We start from the raw sequence: 25,858 nt of genomic DNA, 5'->3' as shown, positions 1-25,858 counted from the left end.
TGCCACAAGTACTCCTTTTCTTGTTAGAAGAGTAGGGCTTTTGACCTGAAAGGAGCTAATCCCTAAATGCAGCCACAAGGAGGCACTCCAAGGGTGAGTGAACATTGTTACACATCAGTATCAGTTTAGTATTTGATGTTTCCAAACAGGAATCAAATCCACCCAAGTCAGGCCTGGCTGCTTTACCAGTGGCCCAGCTCTTATGAGAGCTCCTACTGCCTTTATCCTCCTGCAAGGACTGGCCAGCAAGGGTACAGGGCATCACATACACACTGGCCATAGTATCCAGCATTTGCTATTTATCACTGGGTCACATGCATTTCCCCTGTAGACACATTTATTTCAATAGTAACAAACAGTGTGAACACAAGCCAGAGTAGAATCCATTGCACAGTATCTAGTATGTGCCATTTTATCCACAACCACGCTTCCGATTTTACAGTTGAAAAAGTCCACTAAAGCAGCTGTCACACCCAAGGTATCTGGATTGCTCCATTAGGTAAAGCCAGGAGGCCGAGGGGAGCATCTTTAATTACTTTTGCAATTTTGGAAGCTCATGTTCTTGCTAAAATGTACAAACCTGCTGTGGGCCTTTCTGGGTATATGTCATACCTGCAGCTAATGGTGTCACTGCCTTCTCAGCGTAGCAAGATGCAATCCTCCCTCTCCCGCAAACTACTCCATCCATTCATGATGCTGGGCTGCAGAAGGAGATATGACTGGCCACAGCAGTCATTCCCATTAGGCTCAGACGGTCTTTTGAAGTGGATATGGGAATGCAAATGATCACTCCAAAGGGAGAGAAACTTTGAAATAAAGGATTGTTTAGTTTAGAGTAGTTCCTGCAACAGTCTCCTAGACCATTGGCTCTCAATCTTTCCTGACTACTGTACCCCTTTCAGGAGTCTGATTTGTCTTGCATAGCCCCAAGTCTCACCTCACAAACTCTTTGCTTTCAAAATCGGACATAATACAAAAGTGGCACAGCTACACTACTACTAAAAAACTGCTGAGTTTTTAATTCATACCATATAATTATAAAATAAATCAACTTGATATAAATAGTGTATGTACATTTCAGTGGATAGTATACAGAGCAGGGTAAACAAGTCATTGTCTGTATGGAATTTTCATCTGTATCGATTTCACTAGTGTTTTTACATAGCCTGCTGTAAAACCAGGCAAATATCTAGATGAGCTGATGTCACCCTGTAAGAGCTCTACATACCCCTCGTTGAGAACCACTGTCCTAGACCTTTGCCAGGCAATTACAGTCTATTCAGAGGAGGGATTCTCCAGCATTTCCACTTCAGAAAAAGAGGTGGTGTTCTCATGAGCTACCTCCCCGCAGACAGTTCATTTCCCAGACCAGAAGGACATCTCCAGGCACCACTGGGGATACGGGGGCAAGTGGAATCCTTGCTGCAGGTGCAATACACCACAGGGGGCGCACCAGCGCTCGTGGCACAGCAGCAGAGTGAAGGAACGTTGGGCCAAATAATGACAGGAGAGTTCTTTCGAACCAGGATAGCGTTTCACACCCAGAATCTGCCCGTTCCCCTGGGGGAGGAAAGGACTCCTGGGGAAGGGGCTGCATATTCACGGGGATGAGAGAGATTGTAGCTTTCCACTCGCTCCCAGCTCCCCATGCTTAAGGACGAGGGCACATGGGGGCAGGTGACTCTGGGAGGGCCAGAAGCCACCACAAGCAGCAGTGATCCAAAGTGTGCATGAGAAGAATCCAGCTCCTGCAGGTGACACTTTCCCGAGAGACTTGGGCTGGAGAGGGATCCCTCAGCCCTTCCAGTCTCAACGCACCCATGCCCTGCTCCATCCCCTCCATGCCCAACCACGGGCTCCTGCCAGAATGGATGGATCCCACCTAGGCTTCTAGAGTCACCCGACTGGTTTGTGGGGCCCAAGCACAGCGGGGCCAAAGCTGCCAGACATGAGCTGCCTCCCTGGCAATCCCAGATGGGAGGGAAAAGGCCTAGCTATGATCGCTAGAGGCTGCTTGGACTGCATGGAGGCACAGCAGAGATCTAAGAGCACTTGCTTTATATTTGCCTGTACAGCATCCGCCTCTAGCAGCCAGTCAGTAAAGCCACAATACATGCAACCTAGCTCCTACCCACTGGCTATGGAGCACGGGAACCGTTCAGCCCCATCCCACCTGCTTCCGCCGAAGCCTCACTCCGCCGGACACCTCTCTACACTGAGTATCCAGGTAAATAAGAGCCATCCCAGCAGCAAAGCCGCCCTGCACTGACTGATCAGCTGTGTGTCTGTTTCACAGATTAAATCATAATACTAAATAATTGGCAATTGTCCTCTCTCTGTGGCATCTCCCCTGCAGGCACATTTACTTCAATAGTAACAAGTAACAATGTGAACACAAACGTGAGAGGAATCCATTGCACAATTTAGCCACATACACAAGGACACCAAGCCGGGGGGAAAGCAGGATCAGCTCTATCCATTCATGGAGCAGGATACAGGGGGTCAAGACCAAGGTTTTATTTCCGGCTCATGTCAGTAACCTATACACTGAACTAGGGGCTACACCAGGGCTAGTTTCCCAAAACTAAGGGAAAATTATGAGCAAAATTTAGTAAGATATGAAGGAAAATTGGGAGTGCTTTAAGAAGAGTTTATTACTGGGCCAAAAAGCCATAATTCCACAATCAAAAAAAATGACGATACTTTTTGACATCCTGGATCAGTGTGAAACAAAGGCAGCAATTAGAAAGAAATAAGCAATACATAACAAATGGTGGAAAAGGAGTAAGAGAAAAAATTAGAAGTTATGAAGTGATGAAAATTGATAAGGGAAGTGAAGGACATTAGGGAAAAATAAGGGAAGTGCTAAGGACAATAAGCAGGAGTTTAAGTATATTAGGAAAAAAGAAATCCCAGCAATGATGGAGATGACAAAATTGTTAATAATGATGCAGAAGCAGTCAATAAATATTTCTGTTCTGTACTTGGAAAGAAGCAGGATGACGGACTTGTACTGGAAAGTATTTCATCATCCTCATGTGGTACATTAGTAACTCAGGAGGATGCTAGATGACATATGCTACGGGATACAGATTTTTAAAATCATCAGGCCTGGGTAACTTGCACTGAGGGGTCCTAAAAAGTTGGCTAAGGACATCTCTGTTATGCAGATAAACTTTTCATACATCTTGGAATCCCAGGGAAATTCCAGAAGACTGATAAAGTGCTAATACAGTACTGAGCCAACAGACAAAAAGGGAAAGTGGAATGACCCATTAACTATAGGCTGGCTAGCCTGACATCTGTCCTGGGCAAAATAATGGAAATGCTGATACAGGATTCAACTCAGCAAACTGAAGGATAGGAATGTAATTAATGCCAGTCAACAAGGCTTTACAGAAAATAGGTCTTCTCAAACAAAGCTGGTTTCATTCGTTTATGAGATTAAAAATTTGGTTGATAAAATGTTACTACTTAGAGTTTTGTGAAGCATTTTGAGTTAGTAGCACACAACATTCTGATTAAATAATTAGCTCTACTCAATATCAACAGAGAACTGGCTGACAGATCACAAGAAATAGCTGTCGATAGCGAGTCATCACTGAGGTGTTTCTAGCGGGGTTCTGCAGGTACCTGGGGTACCTGATGCTCTTCAACATTTTCATCGATGATCTGGAAGTAAATATACAATCATTGCTGATACAAATCTGTGGATGAAGATTGGTGTAGTAGTGAATAATGATGTGGGCAGGACAGGTGAACGGATTCGCTTGGTAACTGGGGCCATTCAAACAAAATGTAATTTAAGACAACCAAACGCAAAGTTGCATATCTAGGAAGAGAGAATACGGGCCATCCTTACAGACTGGGGAACTATATCCTGGAAAGCAGTGACTCTGAAAAGGATTTAGCAGTTACAGTGGACGAGCATTGAACATGAGCTCTCAGTGTGATGCTGTGGCAAAAAGCGTCAATGGGATTTTTGGATATATAAGCAGTGGGTAAGAAGCAAGGAAGTGACCATGTTTTGTATATGACATTGGTGAGACCAATACAGGAAAACTGCATCCAGTTCTGGTGTCCACATTTTATAAATGGTGTTGAAAAATTGGAGTATGTGTAGTAAAGAGCCACCCCAATGATGCAAGGGCTGGAGAAAGTGCCTTGCAGTGAGAGACTTAACAAGTGCAACCTGTTGAGTGTATCGAAGACAGAGGGGACTCGTGTGTAAGTACCACCATGGGGAGAAAAACCAGTACCAAAGGGCTCTTTAATATAGCACTGAAAGGCAAAACAGGAACTAATGACTGAAAGCTAAACCCAAACAAATTCAAATTAGAAATAAGGCGCAAATATTTAACAGTGATGATGAATAGCCATGGGAACAAACTATCTAAGGGAGCGATGCATTCTCCATCTCTTGATGTCTTCAAATCAAGACTGGATGCCTTGCCAGAAAATATGCTTTAGTCCAGTAGTCCCCAAACTTTTCACGTCATGCTCCCAGTCACCCCATTCAGCGCCCCCGCCCCCAGAAGCCATGGTCAGGAGCGGGACCGTGGCTCGGGCTGAAAGCCAGAGCCGCAGCTGGGGGTGGGTCTGGGGCCAGGGCCGACAGCCAGGGCCAACAGCCAGGACCAGGCTGGGAGCAGGGACCAAGGCTGGGGCCACAGCTGAGGGAGGGGGCAGTGGTGAGGGCGGGATCATAGAATCATAGAATATCAGGGTTGGAAGGGACCCCAGAAGGTCATCTAGTCCAACCCCCTGCTCAAAGCAGGACCAATTCCCAGTTAAATCATCCCAGCCAGGGCTTTGTCAAGCCTGACCTTAAAAACCTCTAAGGAAGGAGATTCTACCACCTCCCTAGGTAACGCATTCCATGTTTCACCACCCTCTTAGTGAAAAAGTTTTTCCTAATATCCAATCTAAACCTCCCCCACTGCAACTTGAGACCATTACTCCTCGTTCTGTCATCTGCTACCATTGAGAACAGTCTAGAGCCATCCTCTTTGGAACCCCCTTTCAGGTAGTTGAAAGCAGCTATCAAATCCCCCCTCATTCTTCTCTTCTGCAGGCTAAACAATCCCAGCTCCCTCAGCCTCTCCTCATAACTCATGTGTTCCAGTCCCCTAACCATTTTTGTTGCCCTTCGCTGGACTCTCTCCAATTTATCCACATCCTTCTTGAAGTGTGGGGCCCAAAACTGGACACAGTACTCCAGATGAGGCCTCACCAATGTCGAATAGAGGGGAACGATCACGTCCCTCGATCTGCTCGCTATGCCCTTACTTATACATCCCAAAATGCCATTGGCCTTCTTGGCAACAAGGGCACACTGCTGACTCATATCCAGCTTCTCGCCCACTGTCACCCCTAGGTCCTTTTCCGCAGAACTGCTGCCTAGCCATTCGGTCCCTAGTCTGTAGCTGTGCATTGGGTTCTTCCGTCCTAAGTGCAGGACCCTGCACTTATCCTTATTGAACCTCATCAGATTTCTTTTGGCCCAATCCTCCAATTTGTCTAGGTCCTTCTGTATCCTATCCCTCCCCTCCAACGTATCTACCACCCCTCCCAGTTTAGTATCATCCGCAAATTTGCTGAGAGTGCAATCCACACCATCCTCCAGATCATTTATGAAGATATTGAACAAAACCGGCCCCAGGACCGACCCTTGGGGCACTCCACTTGATACCGGCTGCCAACTAGACATGGAGCCGTTGATCACTACCCGTTGAGCCCGACAATCTAGCCAGCTTTCTACCCACCTTATAGTGCATTCATCCAGCCCATACTTCCTTAACTTGCTGACAAGAATACTGTGGGAGACCGTGTCAAAAGCTTTGCTAAAGTCAAGAAACAATACATCCACTGCTTTCCCTTCATCCACAGAACCAGTAATCTCATCATAAAAGGCGATTAGATTAGTCAGGCATGACCTTCCCTTGGTGAATCCATGCTGGCTGTTCCTGATCACTTTCCTAGAATGCAAGTGCTTCAGGATTGATTCTTTGAGGACCTGCTCCATGATTTTTCCAGGGACTGAGGTGAGGCTGACTGGCCTGTAGTTCCCAGGATCCTCCTTCTTCCCTTTTTTAAAGATTGGCACTACATTAGCCTTTTTCCAGTCATCCGGGACTTCCCCGGTTCGCCACGAGTTTTCAAAGATAATGGCCAATGGCTCTGCAATCACAACCGCCAATTCCTTTAGCACTCTCGGATGCAACTCGTCCGGCCCCATAGACTTGTGCACGTCCAGCTTTTCTAAATAGTCCCTAACCACCTCTATCTCCACAGAGGGCTGGCCATCTCTTCCCCATTTTGTGATGCCCAGCGCAGCAGTCTGGGAGCTGACCTTGTTAGTGAAAACAGAGGCAAAAAAAGCATTGAGTACATTAGCTTTTTCCACATCCTCTGTCACTAGGTTGCCTCCCTCATTCAGTAAGGGGCCCACACATTCCTTGGCTTTCTTCTTGTTGCCAACATACCTGAAGAAACCCTTCTTGTTACTCTTGACATCTCTGGCTAGCTGCAGCTCCAGGTGCGATTTGGCCCTCCTGATATCATTCCTACATGCCCGAGCAATATTTTTATACTCTTCCCTGGTCATATGTCCAACCTTCCACTTCTTGTAAGCTTCTTTTTTATGTTTAAGATCCGCTAGGATTTCACCATTAAGCCAAGCTGGTCGCCTGCCATATTTACTATTCTTTCGACTCATTGGGATGGTTTGTCCCTGTAACCTCAACAGGGATTCCTTGAAATACAGCCAGCTCTCCTGGACTCCTTTCTCCTTCAAGTTAGTCCCCCAGGGGATCCTGGCCATCCGTTCCCTGAGGGAGTCGAAGTCCGCTTTCCTGAAGTCCAGGGTCCATATCCTGCTGCTTACCTTTCTTCCCTGCGTCCGGATCCTGAACTCAACCAACTCATGGTCACTGCCTCCCAGATTCCCATCCACTTTTGCTTCCCCCACTAATTCTACCCGGTTTGTGAGCAGCAGGTCAAGAAAAGCGCCCCCCCTTGTTGGCTCCTCTAGCACTTGCGCCAGGAAATTGTCCCCTACGCTTTCCAAAAACTTCCTGGATTGTCTATGCACCGCTGTATTGCTCTCCCAGCAGATATCAGGAAAATTAAAGTCACCCATGAGAATCAGGGCATGCGATCTAGTAGCTTCCGTGAGCTGCCGGAAGAAAGCCTCATCTACCTCATCCCCCTGGTCCGGTGGTCTATAGCAGACTCCCACCACTACATCACTCTTGTTGCACACACTTCTAAACTTAATCCAGAGACACTCAGGTTTTTTCTGCAGTTTCGTACCGGAGCTCTGAGCAGTCATACTGCTCCCTTACATACAGTGCTACTCCCCCACCTTTTCTGCCCTGCCTGTCCTTCCTGAACAGTTTATAACCATCCATGACAGTACTCCAGTCATGTGAGTTATCCCACCAAGTCTCTGTTATTCCGATCACGTCATAGTTCCTTGACATCACCAGGACCTCCAGTTCTCCCTGCTTGTTTCCAAGGCTTTGTATATAAGCACTTGAGATAACCTGTTGATCGCCCCTCATTCCCAGTATGAGGCAGGAGCCCTCCCCTCACAGACATTGAGAGAGCCGCAGCTGGGAACTGGGGCCAGAGCAGAGCTGGGGGCAGAGTGGGGCTGGGTGGCACTCCCTCCCTACCTCCCATGGGGGATGACCCAGGCCCCGCTGTGCGCCGCCCCCTGAATGTTTCCTTGCACCCCCATAGGGGGTGTGCCCCCAGTTTGGGGACCACTGCTTTAGCCAAACACAAGTTATTGGGCTCAATATAGGAGTGTCTGGGTAAAATGTAATGGTCTGTGTTATTCAGGAAGTCGGACTAGATCTAATTTTCCCTTCTAGTCTTTTTTGTAAATCTAAAGCTTTGTCACAAACAGTCTGTCAAGATTTACTGAAAAATTACAGATACAAATGATAGGGAAACCATACGTTTCCCCAACAACCTCTCTCCCCTACTCTGCACTACTTCTCAGAAAGGAGGCCAATTTGCAGGCATGACCCCATCTCACACAAGAGGTTCCGTCTCATCAGCAAACTCATTACCGTGTTTCTAGGGGTGGCATCAGCAGCTCATTAGCAGAGGAGCTGACAAACTGGAGAAGATTCATGGAAACGCCACCGATAGGAACAGGCACTGGCTCAGGAGGAAAGTAGAAATATAGAACTTTTCATGAGGGGTGTACAGCCCCTAGCAAAATGGGGGCAGCTGGGGCTTCTAGGTGCTACTACAAATATTTAATAATAATAGGGCTATAGAAATATAATAGAGTGGAGCTAATATGGAGACAAATGAGACTGATCATTCTTCACTGGAGAAAAAGAATGGTCTTGTGGTTTATGAACGTGAATTTCAAATACTTACAATAGTCTCCCCACTAACAAGCTACAAACCAAGAATAATTTGCTGACATTATATGATGAATAACGCTGACATTTTTTTAGACCACCTAGAGAATCTGGACAATGGGTTCCCATTAAAACTAAATTTGCAATGAGGCGTCCAAATCCCCTTTATCCCGTGAAACTCTCAGCCTCTCTGTTTTTAGACCATTCTCAAAAGAGGAAAAGAAACTTCTCCAGGTAAACTGCTTGTCCCAACCTACACCAGAATTATGTGCAAGGTGTAACACTGCGGAAGGGGGAGAATTTATAAGCTGTAGCTAGGAGAAATGGGACTGAAATTCAAAAAAGGAAATGTAAAATGCATATTAAGAAATATCCTGGCAATTAGATATACAAGACCATGGCACCGTCTCCAGAAAGAGGTGGTAGAAGCCCCATAATCCTTGAGATATTTAAACTAGACAATGGTATAGTCCATTACTAGATGAAAATGGTAGAATTGCCAACAGTAAGGCAGAAAAACGCTGAATAGTTCAATAAATATTTTGTATTTGGGGAAGAATAAAACAGATGATGTAGTCATACATATGATGATGATGAAACATTTTCCGTTCCAATAGTATCTCTGGAAGCTGTTAACAACAGCTGCTAAACCTAGACATTTTTAAATCCTCAGGTCCAGACAACTTGCATCCAAGATTTTGAAAAAGCTGGCAAAGGTACTCGAGAGAGTAGACCATTAATGGGATTTCGATAACTCTTGGAACACTGAAGAAGTTCCAGAAGAAATCTAATGTTGTGCTAATATTTAAGTCGGGTAAATGGGACACCTGGATAATAATAGGCCTATCATCCTGACACAGATCCTGGGCAAAGTAATGGATCAGATGATACAAGACTCAAATAATAAAGAATTAAAGGAGATTAGTCTGATAAATGCCAGTCAACAAGGGTTTATGGAAAGTAGATCCTATCAAACTAACTTGAGATACTTGTAATCTCATCAAAAGGTTTGGCTGATTAAGATAACAGTGTTGATGTAACATACTTAGACATCTGTAAGGCATTTGACTTCATACCAACAAGACAAACTGACTGTATTGTGATAAGGTGGCCAAGTGGCTAAGGCAATGGACTGCTAATCCACTGTGCTCTGCACTTTTGTGGGTTTGAATTCCACTTTCATCGATTCTTCGTCTTTGGGTTCAACAGAGGGGTACGTGGGTGAAATTGAATAGCCTCCGATATACAGTAGGTCAGACTCAATTTCTGGCTTTAAATTGTATAAAACAACTTTTTGATTAAAAACTAAAACAACACATAATTAACACAGCATGCACTCACTGGCTAATATAGGTTTCAAAATGTATCAATGGGTAATCATCATTGAACAAGTGTATTTCTTTTGGGGTCCCACAGGGATCAGTTCTTGGCCCAATGCTAGTTAATATTTTTCATCAATGACCTAAAAAAAAATAATCACCATCAATAACATTTGCAGATGACAGAGATTGGCGGAATAGTAAAAATGGAAAGGACAGGTTACGGTACAGAGTGATCTGGATCACTTGGTAAACTGGGCACTAGCAAACAATATGCATTTTAGAACAGCCAAATGTAAAGTTATACTTCTAAGAACAAATAACGTAGGCCATGCTTACAGAACAGGTCACTCTGCGAAGGAGTAACTGCAAAGTATTGTGTGTAGGTATGTGTATATATATATATATATATATATATAGGGATCCTGGTAAATAATCAGCTGAACTTTGAACTCCCAGCTCATGGGATCCTTGGATGTATACATGGGAATCTCGAGTAGAGTAGGGAGGTAATATCTCTGCATCTGGCACCAGTACATCAGAGCACTGGCCTAGAACCCCGATCTTGGACCCAGGTCCACTCAATTCTTGGGAAGCAGTCTTGGCTGCCACATCACACCAACTCATTGAATTACCCGGGAATTCAGATACTCGGGTGGGCCAGCTTCAAGGATTCCACATCCTGCTTCCTGACTGGTCACAGGATTTTGACCCTGATTGGCTGATGATGATATATAAACTTCCTGCTTCCTTTCTGGCCTTGTCTGAGCAACAAGCCATTGCCCACCAGTTGCTACTCAGATCCTACGTGCCCCTGCCTTTCTGCCTCTCCCACCCTGCCTTGCTGTACCTTCTCCTTGGCTGGGATCTTCTGGCTATCAGATCTCGTGTGTGAATTCAGACCACTAATATGGACTACTCAGAAAACATGCTTTATAGTGGCAGACACCAGGAGTGCAATCTATTAATCTTAATAGAGAGAAGGTTAAGGGGTGACTTGACTACTTACAAGGGGGGCAAAAATTGGATAATGGGCACTTCACTCTAGCACAGAAAGGTCTAACACAATCCAATGGCTGGAAGTTAAAACTAGAGAAATTCAGACTGGAAATAAAGTGTAAATTTTTAAGAGTAAGGGTTAATAAACCATTTTGATTCAGGGTTGTGGGGAGTTGTCTGGCACCAGCAAGTCAAGTCAAGATTGGATGTTTTTTCCTAAAAGATGTGCTCTAGTACAAGCTGGAATTTGGGGAAGTTACACCCTGCGTTATGCAGGAGTCAGACTACACAGAATCATAGAATATCAGGGTTGGAAGGGACCTCAGGAGGTGTCTAGTCCAACCCCCTGCTCAAAGCAGGACCAACCCCAACTAAATCATCCCAGCCAGGGCTTTGTCAAGCCAGATCTCAAAAACCTCTAAGGAAGGAGATGCCACCACCTCCCTAGGTAACGCATCCCAGTGCTTCACCATCCTCCTAGTGAAATAGTGTTTCCTAATATCCAACCTAGACCTCCCCCACTGCAACTTGAGACCATTGCTCCTTGTTCTGTCACCTGCCACCAGTGATGAGCTGCCAAAATCTTAACCGCTTCCCTATAAAAAGTTCTGATGTAAGGGATGTGCCCCAGTATGTATTTTTTGTACCAACAGGGTTACCATACGTCCGTATTTTCCCAGGAGGAATTTTTAAATTTTAAATTTTAAATCCTGGAGGGCGATTTAAAAACCAAAAAGCCTGACCTGTCTGGGGAAATACAGGTATGTGTTAACCCTTCCTGAAGTTCTTCCTCAAAAAGATGGGCCTGAGCTAGAAATGAGCTCTGTTTTACAAGTGTGGGGCCCTGCCACACCCTGGAAGTGTGCTAGGGGGACCAGATGTCCGGATTTTATAGGGACAGTCCCGGTTTTGGGGTCTTTTTCTTATATAGGCTCCTATTACCCCCCACCCCATTCCTGATTTTTCACACTTGCTGTCTGGTCACCCTAGGGTGTGCACATGTGTGGGTCCCAGCTGTTCCCTGCCCCCCTCATTGAAGCAGGTGTGCGGGGTTACTGCCCTGGGAACTGCAGGGCACCAGTGGACATGGGGCCAGCTGGAGGCAGGGGGTGCGGCGCTGGCTGGAGGCAAGGGGTGGCTGCAGGCAACGCAGGGGGGTGCGGGGCTGGCTGGAGACAGGGCAGGGGGTGCAGCGGGGGCTGGCTGGAGGCAGGGGCTGGCTGCAGGCAGGGGGTGCAGGGGGTGGCTGGAGACAGGGGCTGCCTGCAGGAAGGGGGTGGGGGGAGACAGGGGCTGGCTGCGGGCAGGGCAGGGGGTGCGGCAGGGGGTGGGGCAGGGGCTGGCTGCAGGCAGAGAGTATGAGGGTGGCTGGAGGCAGGGGTGGCTGGAGACGGGGGCTGGCTGCGGGCAGGGCAGGGGGTGGGGCAGGGGCTGGCTGCGGGCAGGGGGTGCGGGGGGTGGCTGGAGACAGGGGGTGGCAGGGGGCGCGGGCAGGGGGCGGCTGGAGACAGGGCGGGGATGCGGCAGGGGCTGGCTGCAGGGGGGGGGTGCGGGGCGGCTGGAGATGGGGGCTGGCTGTGGAGAGGGGGTTCAGGGGTGGCTGGAGACAGGGCAGGGTGTGCGGCAGGCGCTGGCTGGAGGCAGGGCAGGGGCTGCGGGGGGTGCGGCAGGGGCTGGCTGTGGGCAGGGGGTGCGGAGGGTGCTGGTGGGCAGAGCGGCTCGGAGCAGCCTGAGCAGCAGGATGCAGCCCCGGCCCAGCAGAGCAGCCGGGGACCCACCCGGCAGCAGCAGGAGCCCCAGGGCCAGGGGAGCAGCAGCATCAGGGCTTGTGCCCAGGGCCAGGCGGCAGCCCACAAGCTCCCGCAGCGCAGTGCCCCTGGTGGGCAGAGGAGGAATTACATCACTTCCTGGCCACAGCTCGGCAAAGCCTCAGCGCCCCCTGCAGGGAAGCGGGTTAACAACCGGTTCTAAAACGGCTTCAAAATTTAACAACCGGTTCATGCGAACCAGCTGCAGCTCACCACTGCCTGCCACCACTGAGAACAGCCGAGCTCCATCCTCTTTGGAACCCCCCTTCAGGTAGTTGAGGGCTGCTATCAAATCTCCCCTCATTCCTCTCTTCTGCAAACTAAATAACCCTAGTTCCCTCAGCCCCTTCTCGTAAGTCATGTGCCCCAGCTCCCTGATCATTTTTGTTGCCTCCGTTGGACTCTCTGATTTGTCCACATCCCTTCTGTAGTGAGGGGCCCAAAACTGGGCACAATATTCCAGATGTGGCCTCACCAGTGGCGAACAGAGGGGAATACGTACTTCCATCAATCTGCTGGCACTGCTACTAATGCAGCCCAATACGCTGTTAGCCTTCTTGGCAACAAGGGCACATGATCACAGTGGTCCCCTTCTGGTTTTATAATCTATGACTGGATAAAGTATTCTGTCCTACAGAGATTAGCCCTGAAGTGGACCTCTGGACACCAGTTAGATGGAACCTAATGCACATTTTCCACCTAAGAAGAAACAAAGAGAAAAAGTACAAACAGAAGTCACATAGAAACTCAAAACAAGCAAAACACCATTATCAACCTTAAGTAGATGAGAAACCTAAATCATTACCTCTCCCACCACAGCCACCTGCCCTGGTTAACAGTGAATAGACAGGTTCCCATCTGACAGCTGTCCACTGACATACTGTATATAAAACAACTGGATGGTTTAAATCTCTTTCCAAATTGGCAGGTTGCCCTCACAACTGGTGCCCTTGACGCAGTGACACACATGGGGGATACAAGTGTCAGATTGTGAGTGCTGTTTGGTTTTCAGGGCTCCATTTTGTATTCCAGCTTTCATGTGGAAGCATGACTCATGTTGTATTGCAACCTCCACTGTGGATCAGAGCATCCAGTTCATAGTAGGGCCTTGACATCTTGGGGACAGAATGTCTGATACATTGGCACAAAGCAATCTAGGGCAATCCTGCTCAACCCTCTGGGCATATACTCGAGCAGCTAGCTTTTGAGACGCTGCCACAGTTAACCGTCCACCTGAGCAGAGGTTTACATCTCTCAGCTGTTGTGTAGACACACCCTGAATGCCTCTCAGCTACCAGACCATCACAACACCATGACTCCCTACACAGAAGCAGATGCGGGAGGAAGGTGGAGTTCAGAAGTTCCCCTGCTTCATGAAGCACGCAGGCAAAAGCGGGATAGAGGCTGCCTGGCCTTAGGACAGTGACTAAACACAGGACTCACAATAGGCATGAGACCTCACTGTGGGGACTGCATTCAGCACTGAGTGTTATTTTTCAAATAGCTCTAATTCTAGTGTGCTTTGTTCAGAGTAAAGTGTCTCTGGATAAGGAATTCCTTGGCTAAGCCTGTGTTCCTTGTTGACCTGACATGTTGCCCCTGAAAAGGAGCTCAGAGTGCCCACAGGGAGGTCTGAGGGAGCATGTTCAAACAACTGAGGGTAGGCTACAGCAGTGGCTATGAGGTCTAAGGCAGCCACACTGCAGGGTCCCACTGCCCAAGAAGTCCACCTGGGAGTGCACCAGAGACCCCAAGCAAGGATCATAATCCAGTCCCCAGGAATTTAGCAGAATATGGGCCCACTCACAACAGACTGGTGCCAGTCCAGAGAGGTGGAGGGCTGAGCTGGGGAGGGATAGCTCAGTGGTTTGGGCACTAGCCTGCTAAACCCAGGATTGTGAGTTCAATCCTTGAGGGGGCCATTTAGGGACCTGGGACAAAAACTGGGGATTGGCCCTGCTTTGAGCAGGGGTGGGACTAGATGACCTCCTGAGGTCCCTCCCAACCCTGATATTCTATGATTCTACAGGTTGTGACAAGGAATCTCGGCAGAGGCTGACAAGGGAACATGAGGTGTGTAAGCAGGACAGGAGGGCAGGGCAATATGCACTGTGACTCCCAGCACTGCCCCCGTCCTAAGATTAAACAAGAGACTCCAACACTCTCACTCCAGCACCTTTCACAAGATGTAAATTCATAGTTAAGAATCCCTTCGAAATGGAGACAAAGCAGCTGCTGTTGTCAGTGTCTCCGAGCTTCGCTGCTGGAGCCTCTTACCCCCTGCCCTCCCCAGCCAGCTCCACTGACATTCAACACCATCTCCCCCAAGGCAGCCCGCAGTTGGGTTCCCTCCACTAATCCACGGAAAATGCCATCCTTTGGGGGTCACTTTAAAGTGGAGCATCCCCTTCCCCCTCAAGACTCAGTCAAAGCAAACACCAGCCCCATGAAGGGCAAAGGGCCTCGCAGCCAACGGAGGAATTCTTGGGCTTGACGGACTGTTTATAGAGTCTTTTACAGGGAGGGCAGGTAATCTAATACCAAGTACAGCATTTTTATACTGCTCTCAGAGAGTTCAGCTGCGATTAAGTTGCTGGCAAAGCCCCATGGCACATAAAACGTGGAGTCCTGCGAGTCTCGACCCCATCAGAGAGCCCCGAGAATAGCCGCGGTGTAACGACTCCAGCAGGATCAGCCATATCAGTGACACATCCTTACAGCGTGACCCGCCGCAGGCGTTGGTTAGTGCCAGCCATTGGGAGGCTCCTAGAAGTCCATGTGTGAGGCATGCTAGAAGGCAGCCTCCTGGTAACAGAGTGGCATACGTTTAGTGCTTTTCATCGTGAAAGATCCCGAAGTATTTTTCTGCCTTAAGAAAATTATTTATATATACACACACACACACCCCCACACACCACAGGGATCACTGCTCCAACCCCTTGAGAGCAGCCACCTCTGGGGTGAGCCACGGCAGCTGCTTAATAGTCCAAAGCAACAAGTGAAGAACACTGTATCTGGAATGGCAGAGGGGTGTAGGTAATGTAGAGAGCTGGAATTCAATAAGCAGGTATTCACCACTGCTCTTACAGAAAGCACTGTAGGAAATTCAATGGCCAACAGGGCCTCAGTCTCTCGTCTCATTCAAAACACAGCACCTCCAGCCACATAGAAGAGGGGGAGGGGGGTGCTAAGGCACAGAGCAGAGCTGATCAAAAAAAGGAATTTCTGTCTCATGGAAAATTCCAATATTTAGACATATTTTCATGGCAAGTCTGGGCAAAAGGCAAAATATTGAAGCTTTTCACAGAATGACAAGTTCCAAAAAAATTCAATTTGGAAATGTAAGAATGTTTAATTTTTAAGTCTGTTCAACACTAAACTGAGTCTGCATGACCCACTGTGGTATCTCTTGGGAGTTGTCTTCTGAGTGCCTCCTGCTCCCGTTCTCCCCGATAGCCTGGACTCCCTGGCTGAACTACATATCCCATGATGCATCATGACACCTCACCAAAAATGAAGAGTGTAGTGCATCATGGGAGATAAAGTCCAGCCAAGGAGCCTGACTCCTAGAGGAGAATGGGAGGAGGTGGTACACAAACTGACTCCAAACCAAACGTTTCAATTCGGAATGACCTGTCCCAGAATAAAGTATTTTGATTTGCCAGATGGAGAATTGAAGCATCTGTGGAAGTCATTCCGCAGAAGCAGTATGTCCCTTCAAAAACCATTCAGACAAAGTTCTCGTCCAGCTCTAGCACAGACGCGGATAGAGGAGCACCAGTCACTGATTTGCTAGCCCCACTCCACGGCTCCTGGATGCGACTTCACTCAGACGTACTGACCCAGCATTGCCCTGCTTAACTTCTAATAGCCAAAAGGTCCAATTGTATTGATCTGTTTCCTTCATAAATGCTCCACGTTATACAGCTGGAAGCTCTTTCAAGAAGGACCTCTAAAGAGCACTGGGACACCAGGGTTGCAACAGCCCTAACAGCTGGTGGTCAGTAACACATAGAAAAATAGAATCATAGAATATCAGGGTTGGAAGGGACCCCAGAAGGTCATCTAGTCCAACCCCCTGCTCGAAGCAGGACCAATTCCCAGTTAAATCATCCCAGCCAGGGCTTTGTCAAGCCTGACTTTAAAAACCTCTAAGGAAGGAGATTCTACCACCTCCCTAGGTAACGCATTCCAGTGTTTCACCACCCTCTTAGTGAAAAAGTTTTTCCTAATATCCAATCTAAACCTCTCCCACTGCAACTTGAGACCATTACTCCTCGTTCTGTCATCTGCTACCATTGAGAACAGTCTAGAGCCATCCTCTTTGGAACCCCCTTTCAGGTAGTTGAAAGCAGCTATCAAATCCCCCCTCATTCTTCTCTTCTGCAGACTAAACAATCCCAGTTCCCTCAGCCTCTCCTCATAACTCATGTGTTCCAGACCCCTAATCATTTTTGTTGCCCTTTGCTGGACTCTCTCCAATTTATCCACATCCTTCTTGTAGTGTGGGGCCCAAAACTGGACACAGTACTCCAGATGAGGCCTCACCAATGTCGAATAGAGGGGAACGATCACGTCCCTCGATCTGCTCGCTATGCCCCTACTTATACATTCCAAAATGCCATTGGCCTTCTTGGCAACAAGGGCACACTGCTGACTCATATCCAGCTTCTCGCCCACTGTCACCCCTAGGTCCTTTTCCGCAGAACTGCTGCCTAGCCATTCGGTCCCTAGTCTGTAGCTGTGCATTGGGTTCTTCCGTCCTAAGTGCAGGACCCTGCACTTATCCTTATTGAACCTCATCAGATTTCTTTTGGCCCAATCCTCCAATTTGTCTAGGTCCTTCTGTATCCTATCCCTCCCCTCCAGCGTATCTACCACTCCTCCCAGTTTAGTATCATCCGCAAATTTGCTGAGAGTGCAATCTACACCATCCTCCAGATCATTTATGAAGATATTGAACAAAACCGGCCCCAGGACCGACCCTTGGGGCACTCCACTTGATACCGGCTGCCAACTAGACATGGAGCCGTTGATCACTACCCGTTGAGCCTGACAATCTAGCCAGCTTTCTACCCACCTTATAGTGCATTCATCCAGCCCATACTTCCTTAACTTGCTGACAAGAATACTGTGGGAGACCGTGTCCAAAGCTTTGCTAAAGTCAAGAAACAATACATCCACTGCTTTCCCTTCATCCACAGAACCAGTAATCTCATCATAAAAGGCGATTACATTAGTCAGGCATGACCTTCCCTTGGTGAATCCATGCTGGCTGTTCCTGATCACTTTCCTCTCATGCAAGTGCTTCAGGATTGATTCTTTGAGGACTTGCTCCATGATTTTTCCAGGGACTGAGGTGAGGCTGACTGGCCTGTAGTTCCCAGGATCCTCCTTCTTCCCTTTTTTAAAGATTGGCACTACATTAGCCTTTTTCCAGTCATCCGGGACTTCCCCGGTTCGCCACGAGTTTTCAAAGATATGGAGTAGGGCTGTTTGAAAATAAACTTTTCACACAACCAGGAGACCTTACAACAGCTATGTCCTGTCTCTCAGAAGCACGCAAGTCTGCCTGGCCTGTGGCAGAACATGTTGATCACAAGTGGACTCCTAAGCTATAGAAATGAGCATTGCAAAGCTCTAACACCCTAGATATCCTGGCAAGGAGTGCCGCATAGGAACCAAGGCAGAGGAGAACCAACATCCCCATCGGACGCTCACAAGACAACCTGAACCACAGTTCTTCCTCTGCATCACAGCTGTCATGAAAGATGCGGGCATCCCGGGCCTAAGCAGCCCCAGAAAGTGTGTTCTCCCCGCACACACGCGCGGCATAGCTGGACTCTAGGTTGTGTGTGTGATGAAATTTTGCCAACAATCCACAACAACTGACTCTGGGCCATGCAAAACCCTGCAGCGTGCTCCAGCCTCACCTGGGAGAAAAGGATGGAGACTCTGTAGGGTGTTCAGATTCTCCTATAACTTGTGCAGGGGCCAGATTCAGATGAACATTCATGCAGTTTGCTCTGCCCTCCCATCAGATGTAGGAATCCAGACACTTTATTGGGATCTGCATGTGCACTGACAAGAGACTGGACCCCAGGCTCAGTGTGTGAGAATCAATGTTTGGACTAAAAACTTACCAGTAATTTTGACCCAGTGATTTGATATGAAAGACGACAAGGGACCATCTATAAGCTACAAAGCTCTGCATTACTGCTCAGAGGTCACAGCTCAGACAAGAACCTGCCGTTCAGTCCTGCCAAAGATATGGTGGTGAGGAGCTGGAATATCTAGTGACAGACAGAGATTAGAGAGAGAGAGAGAGAGAGAGGGGTGGGAGAGTGTGTGCACTAGAAGATTAGACAGACAATCAACTTTTAAAAGGAAGATTGTAAATGAAGACAGACATTTTCTGCTCAGCGCCTAGGGCCTTTATTCCTAATGCACCACACTGAGGAGCAGATACTGTACATTTCTGTCTAGACCAGCTCTGCAACCCTTAGGGATCTCATCGGACTCTGCTGGCAGTGCTCCTCAGAGACACGAGCTATGGCTGTGGATTTTGCAGGACAGACAGTACCCAAGGATTTGAATCCAGGCTCATATTGCCTGGGTGTGGTTTCCTGCGGGGATGGGTTGTGGGGGAGCTCGGAGGACAGAAACTGTGTGAGGTGGAGAATGAACCCCTGGGCAGGCATTGTGGTCTGTGCACTGGGACGCAAAGCACTATCCAGGGCTATGACTGCTTTGCAGACAGACAGAGGGAGCTGCTCACGTGAGGTCTCTGAGAAAGCGTCTGAGGAGGGCTCAGCATCCCCAGCTGCGTACGGGTCTGTCCTGCCAGCAGATGGGACAGCTCACTGTTCTCCTCCTCAAAGTAAAGCCTCAGATGAGGCTTCCCAAGCAGTACATTTAACCATCTGAACCAGCTTCTCATGGGGAATGAGGACCTCAGCAAGGACTCTTACTGAGTCTTCGACTTTTTAGAACTCGCTGCCTGATGGTGAGCTCCCCAGGGCATGGCCTGTCTTTACACGGTGTCTCTCTGCCATGCCCAGCCCAGCCACACCCTGATCCCTGCTTGGTGCCGCTAGCCGCTCCAGCAGTACAATGATGTATCATAACAACCCTGACAGTGCTGCACGCTGCTAGATGGAGGCTGATCTGCTGGAGAAGAATCTGAAGAAAGAAAAATTAATAAGATCTACGTCTCTGTATGCTTCTGCTTCTTCTACTAGACCAGCCCAGACCCTGGCAACCTCCCAAACTCAGGTCAAAATACAGGGCCAGATTCTCAAGAGCTCAGCACCCATAACTGAGAGCTCAGTGCCCACTGAGGCACCTAAATGCCAGGGCTTTGTGTTCAATGATGTTTTGCAGCATCCTTCTGCCAGAGCCCAGATGAGTTGCTACCCCAGCCAGGGGGCCAGTGACAGCATGCGCACCTTTTAATTCTCACCTCGGGTCTGCCTTTCTTTAGATGTGTTGCCCAAAGCTGACTACAGAGCAGCAGCCAAGGCCTCGCCCAGCGGAGGAGATTAAACACCCACCTGTGTGAATTTACGTAAGGATGGGACCCTGCCAGAGCTCACAGTGATCCTCTCTCTCGGTCTCTAATTCTGCTTTTTTCCAAATTTCAGTTTAGGAAACACTGGGACAGATCCATCTCTGGCACAGCTCTGTGGACTCTGGGTAGGGAGAAGTATCTGAGCCGCTGAGAGCTGGCCTGCAGCCCATGACTCCTCAAACATGCCTACTCCCCACCTGTGTTTTACAGTCATGTAATCCACTAGTCTTAATAACCAGCCATTGCTAGTAACTTAACAAGTCTTTATTAGATAGGCAGTTAAAGACAGAGCATCTGAACTCCAGTCTGTCAGTCTAACCTAAAACCAGCTGCCTCCTTCTGTCAGATCAAAATCCAGGAGTCTCTTAAAGCCACAATAATACCACATCTCCTTTCTTGTAATTTTTTTTCAGCATTTTTATGCAAGTATAAATACATATAAAATCAGAATTATCTTAACAGATTTCTATAAGTCTTTTAACAGGTCTCCTTGGAAGCAGTAATAGTGTAACTTCTATATTTGCCATATTAATGAAGTTCTCTTATTACTTAGAGGACTGACGTCATTTTCATTTTCTTGCTGCTCCTATTGCTGTACTATATTATTTCTTCTTTCAGCCGAGGCCTAGCCTGCACTACAAAATTAGGTCAGTTTAATTAAGTCGGTCAGGGGTGTGAAAAATCCACACCCCATGCAGCTTTGTTCAGCTGACCTAAGTCCCTGTGTAGACTGTGCTAGGTCAATGGGAGAATTCTTCTGTCAGCCTAGCTACCAGCTTTTGTGGAGGTGAATTACCAAGGCCGATGAAAGAACTGCTCCCATCAGCAAAGGTAGCATCTACACTGGCCCAGCTGGGCCACTGTAGCATTTTAAGGGCAGACAACCCCAGAGTCTGGTCTCACAAGTAACAATTGCAAATGCCTCCGATTTCATCTGTACACGTGACCATTACTAGTCATGACGTCATAAGACTACGGTGCTACCTCCTTTGCTACAGTAGCTTTCCAAGCCCATCTTCTCCCATTACAGACACGTACTCCATCATTGGGTTTCAAATCAAGTAGTTCATTCCATCCTAATAATTATTTTAATACAAACTCAACTGATATTGATACTTATTCCTCTCCTTATATCCTCCTTGGAAAAAAACCAATACATAAGCGGTTTCTAAGATTTCTGTTAAGGTTTATCATCTGCACAGTTTATTTATGGTAATGGCGATGTTCTGTAATTTAACAACACCAAATATAAACCAGAATTCACTTCTTCAGCTTCTGTTAGTAATCTTTTTACTATTTTAACACCATTTGCAACTAGCCCATTAGACTGAGGATAAACCTGGGCTTGATGCAATCTGTTTGAAATCATACACATACTGGCAAAAACTTTTGAACACTTGACTATGTAATTGAGGTCCATCATCAGTAATTGCTGTGTTGGGAATGCAATGCCTCGCAAAAACTAATTTCATTTTATAAATTGACTGGCATATGTGTTTTATAGTATAGATATTTCAGGGAAATGCAAAAATGAACTAGAACAAAAGCATTTCCTTTATATTCAAATACAGCAGTAGCTCCCAAACTGGGGTTTGCAGAACGTTACAGGGGGTTCGCCAGAAAAATTTCACTCATGGCGGCCAGAGGACCCCGGCCGTTGGAGGCAGCAGGTGGGATCCGGTTGCAGGGCAGACAGCCTAGGAAGAATGGGGCAGGGCAGGTGGGGCTGGCAGCCTGAGCCCTGCCCCAGTCAGCAAGGAGCCCGCCGCCCGAACTCCACACGGGGCTGGCAAGGAGCTCCACACGGGGCTGGCAGCCCAAGCCCTGGCGGTCAGAGGGACCTACAGCCAGAGTTCAGTGGAGCTCAGTTGATCGGGGTGGTCAACGTGGTCCAGCAGCAGGAGCCCCACGGAGTGCGGAGGAAATTTAAACTTAAATCCCTGGAAATATTCATTTTTAGGAGGGGGTTCATGAGATTTCACAATTTAGTGAAAAGGGTTCGTGGCTGTTAAAGTTTGGGAACCGCTGAAATAGATCTAAGCCTACTTTAGACCGAGGTCTTAAGTTTCATGAATATGTGTCATAGGTTGTTTAGACTGAGCATTTCTATGTCTTTGACATATGTCACATTCTTTATATTACTCTGTCTTTTGGGGCCAGCACAGAACCTCTCACTCTACATTTCATTTATCTATGCCTACATGTCCGTCATGTATGCACTGCAACCTCTCTGCTGTAAACCCTAAAGGAATTACTACTCTATTGCCTTTAACCAGAATTCCTTCTATTACTGATAAATCTTGAATAAATTGATTATATGGCTTCAGTATAATTTATTATATCCTTTTTCACAAGCTGTAATAACTGTTTGCAAATTCTCAACCTGTCTACTTGTACAATTTCTTTCCATACTCTTTCTGATACAGAAAACTATTTAAGTACATCTACATGTATCACATCACCTTCTTCAATTACACTGGTTACATTTTAAACTCTAGAAGGAATATCATCAACAATTAATGACAGGTTTCAGAGTAGCAGCCGTGTTAGTCTGTATTCGCAAAAAGAAAAGGAGGACTTGTGGCACCTTAGAGACTAACCAATTTATTTGAGCATGAGCTTTCGTGAGCTACAGCTGTTAGAGCTGTTAGTCTCTAAGGTGCCACAAGTACTCCTTTTCTATCAACAATTAATGATTTGCCTGGCTGATACTCCACTAGTAAATCATATACATAAAATTGAAAAAATAATCTTTGTAACCAAGGCAGTATGTCTGTCGTGTTCCTTTTTGAAATATTAACTAATGGCTTATGAACTACTCCTGCAAGTACAGTTCTATCACATACAAAAGTGAGACTTTTTTGCATGCAAAAACCAATGCCAAAGCCTCTTTCTCTATTTGAGCATACTGACATTCGGTTTGACATAGCTCTAGATGCATAAGCAACTGGTTTTCATAGTGCATGACACTTCTGTAATAGAATTGCTCTGAGGCCTTGTTTGGATGCATTTGAAGATAATTTTGTAAGTCTGTTACTATCAAATAACTTCAATACTGGAGCGGTTTTTATTAGTTGCTCAGATTCTTATTGTGTTCATAGTCCCATTTCCATTGATTATTTTTTCAAAGTTAAAGCCCTTCAATTTGTTGGTTGTTTTTTCCTGCTAGGTTAGGTTTATATTTTCCTACAAAATCAACCACACCCAAAAATTTCTGTAATGGCTTCTTATCTTTTAGGTAAGCAATATCATCAATGGCTTGTATTCACTGTGGATCAACTCCTGACTGGTCAGTTCTTCTCCAAGAAATGTTAATTCTTGCACAATAAATTTACATGTATTTTTGTTAAGTTTCAATCCTCCTTTTGCTCTGGGTAATGATTTAGTTAATCTTATATCATGCTCTTCTAAAGTTCTTCCCCATATTACTATATCTATATTTTCAAAAATCTTTTGCATTGCTCCATGAAATACCTCAGGAGCATTAAAACAGTAACATCCAAAAGCTGTGTTAAATGTACATGGCAACTGACCTTCTTGCTCCAAAGATATCTACCTAAATCCATATGAAGCATCAAAAAGAAGAAATGTATTTTGGTCCTGCCATTTGTCCAAATATTTCTTCCCTGGTAGGTATTTTTAAATGTTCCTTTTAAACATACGTAAGTAAGTCTTTCGGATCTAAACAAACGTAAGGATCCATCTTTCTATTCTGCTATTACAGCTGAATTCACCCAGTCGGTTCTTCAACTCTTTAATTATATCTAAATTAAAGAACCTTTCCAATTTCTTTTGTACCCTACTTCTTAAAGCAGTGGTTTTCAATCTTTTTTTCATTTGCGGATCCCTACAAAATTTCAAATGGACCTGTGGACCCTTTTGGAAATCTTAGTCTGTAAACTACAGGGGTCCACAGACCACAAGTTGAAAATCACTATTCTGTAATAATGACAACCTTTCACGGACCCCTTAGACACAGTCTGCAGACCCCCACAGGTCAGCAGATCACAAGTCGAAAACCACGGTCTTAAAACAAAGGGTATTTTTCTAGTTGTATGTATAACTGATTTCTTTGTTTCATTTAAAATATCTGTTTTATACATTGTATCCAATTTACCAATGCCAGTGAATACCTCAAAGTTTTCCAGCATTTCAGAATCCTGAATAGTCTGAATTCTACCAATTAGAATTAGTGCTAAACACGTTTCTAAACCTAAAATAGAAATACTTTGTCCCTTAACTACTACAAGTCTTATCGTTAACTATGACCTGTAATTCACAAATACCATAACAGGAATTTTTTCACCACTATATTAGATTATAAATGAATCTGCATTTGTTCTCCTACTAGAGGTTTTACTTTTAGACATTTTGTAATTTCAGAAGAAATTACATTAGCCTGTGCACCTGTATCTATTACATACAAAATGCATGTTCCATTAGTAGATAGTGTAACTATCCAATCCTCCTTATAGTTCACAGAGTGGCTCTGTTTCAAAATTCTCAGAAACACAATTTTCTTCTTCTGTAACGTCAGCTCTGCATTCCTTACTTGGCATCTTCTCTGAGACTTTTGAATTTGGAACTGAATGTATATTTTTAAGTTCTTCCAGACGTCTCTGTTTACCAACTTTCGAGAATAATTCTGTTTCTTGCAGGTGTGACAGGTTTGACCATCTGCTGGACATTGTCTAGGTTGGTGGCTCCCTGCACATTCTAGAGCATTCTTTCATATGCTCATATGTTTTAACTTTAATACTTTGACTCTGTTTTCCTCCATAGCCTTTTTTTTTTAATATACACTTTCTTATTAAGTCCATATTCATATCAGTTGGTTTTCTTTCTAAAATGTGCAATTGTTGATTAAGTTCAGCAGTTTGGCAAATTCTCACTGCTCCTTCTGGATTTAGATCTGACTGTTCTAATCTTCTTACACAGAGATCTTTTATACGCATCACAACTGATCTCTTATTGACTCAGAAAATTACATCTGAGTTCTTATCTTTAGATCTGTTTTAAATGATTCAAAAGTCTCTTCCTCCATTTGATTTGAATGAAACTGAAATTTTTCATTTCATTAATCTCAAAACGAATTATATAAACAAATTGCTTCAGCACCTGTACTTTTCAAAAAGGTAGCAATCTTTTGTTCATCTTCCCTTAGAGTAGACCCTGATGCCCTCAAACATAAATCCAGGTTTCCGCAGCACTTCAACATTTTTAGAAATGTGCTAACTGAATTGGTCCATCTCATTTCATTCAAACTTGTTTTTCACTCCTGAGTGATTTTTACTTGTGTTTTTTTGTTCGTTTGTTTTTAAATGAACGAACAAAAAACCACCCAGCTTCCAGTTCTTTTTATCACTTCCCCCAATCCTGGTACCATGGTCATTTTACATCATTCACTGCTAATAACTGAACCACAGTCTTTATTCAGATGCTCTGTATGTGCGGTGGCAGAGCACTTAACTCTGGCCAGTCTAACCTAAAACCAGGTGCCTCCTCCCCTTGTCAGCTCCCACATCCTGGAGACTGTTCATCCTATTAAAGCCACAGTAATATCACCCCACCTACACGCTGCCATTTTAGTGCTCTGGGCTCCTGTCATGAAGGGAACTGGCACTCATGGTGCTTGCGACTCACCAGGGCTCAGTCCAGAGGAACAGGCCTGCCCCATAGATCCTGCGCTCCTCTGTTACCATAGGTAGCCTCCCCCGGCACTGGTGTTGCTCAACACTTCTGCACGCTCTGCAACCTACCACAGAAGGGCTGGCAGCA

The 25,858-nt window shown here is 46.1% G+C and overlaps 1 protein-coding gene and 1 long non-coding RNA gene across 8 annotated transcripts in view; one reads left to right on the top strand and one right to left on the bottom strand.

Annotated features, from left to right (window-relative positions):
* LOC140899967 (uncharacterized) overlaps nt 1-22,681 on the top strand; it is a 53,444-nt gene extending 30,763 nt beyond the window's left edge. The window contains exon 6 of one of the 2 annotated variants that reach the window (XR_012155522.2): nt 22,607-22,681. This is a non-coding gene — a long non-coding RNA (uncharacterized LOC140899967). Of the gene's footprint in view, nt 1-9,057; nt 10,009-22,606 lie in introns of those variants that run through there. The other variant, XR_012155525.2, reaches the window with a different exon arrangement.
* The window catches only part of EPHB2 (EPH receptor B2), a 288,949-nt gene that overhangs the window by 245,794 nt on the left and 17,297 nt on the right, over nt 1-25,858 (bottom strand). The window lies entirely within an intron of this gene.

Source organism: Lepidochelys kempii, chromosome 18, assembly GCF_965140285.1.
Source record: "Lepidochelys kempii isolate rLepKem1 chromosome 18, rLepKem1.hap1, whole genome shotgun sequence".
Classification (NCBI taxonomy): domain Eukaryota; kingdom Metazoa; phylum Chordata; order Testudines; family Cheloniidae; genus Lepidochelys; species Lepidochelys kempii.
The sequence above is the reverse complement of the archived record's forward strand: the minus strand, read 5'-3'. Positions and strand labels throughout refer to the sequence as shown.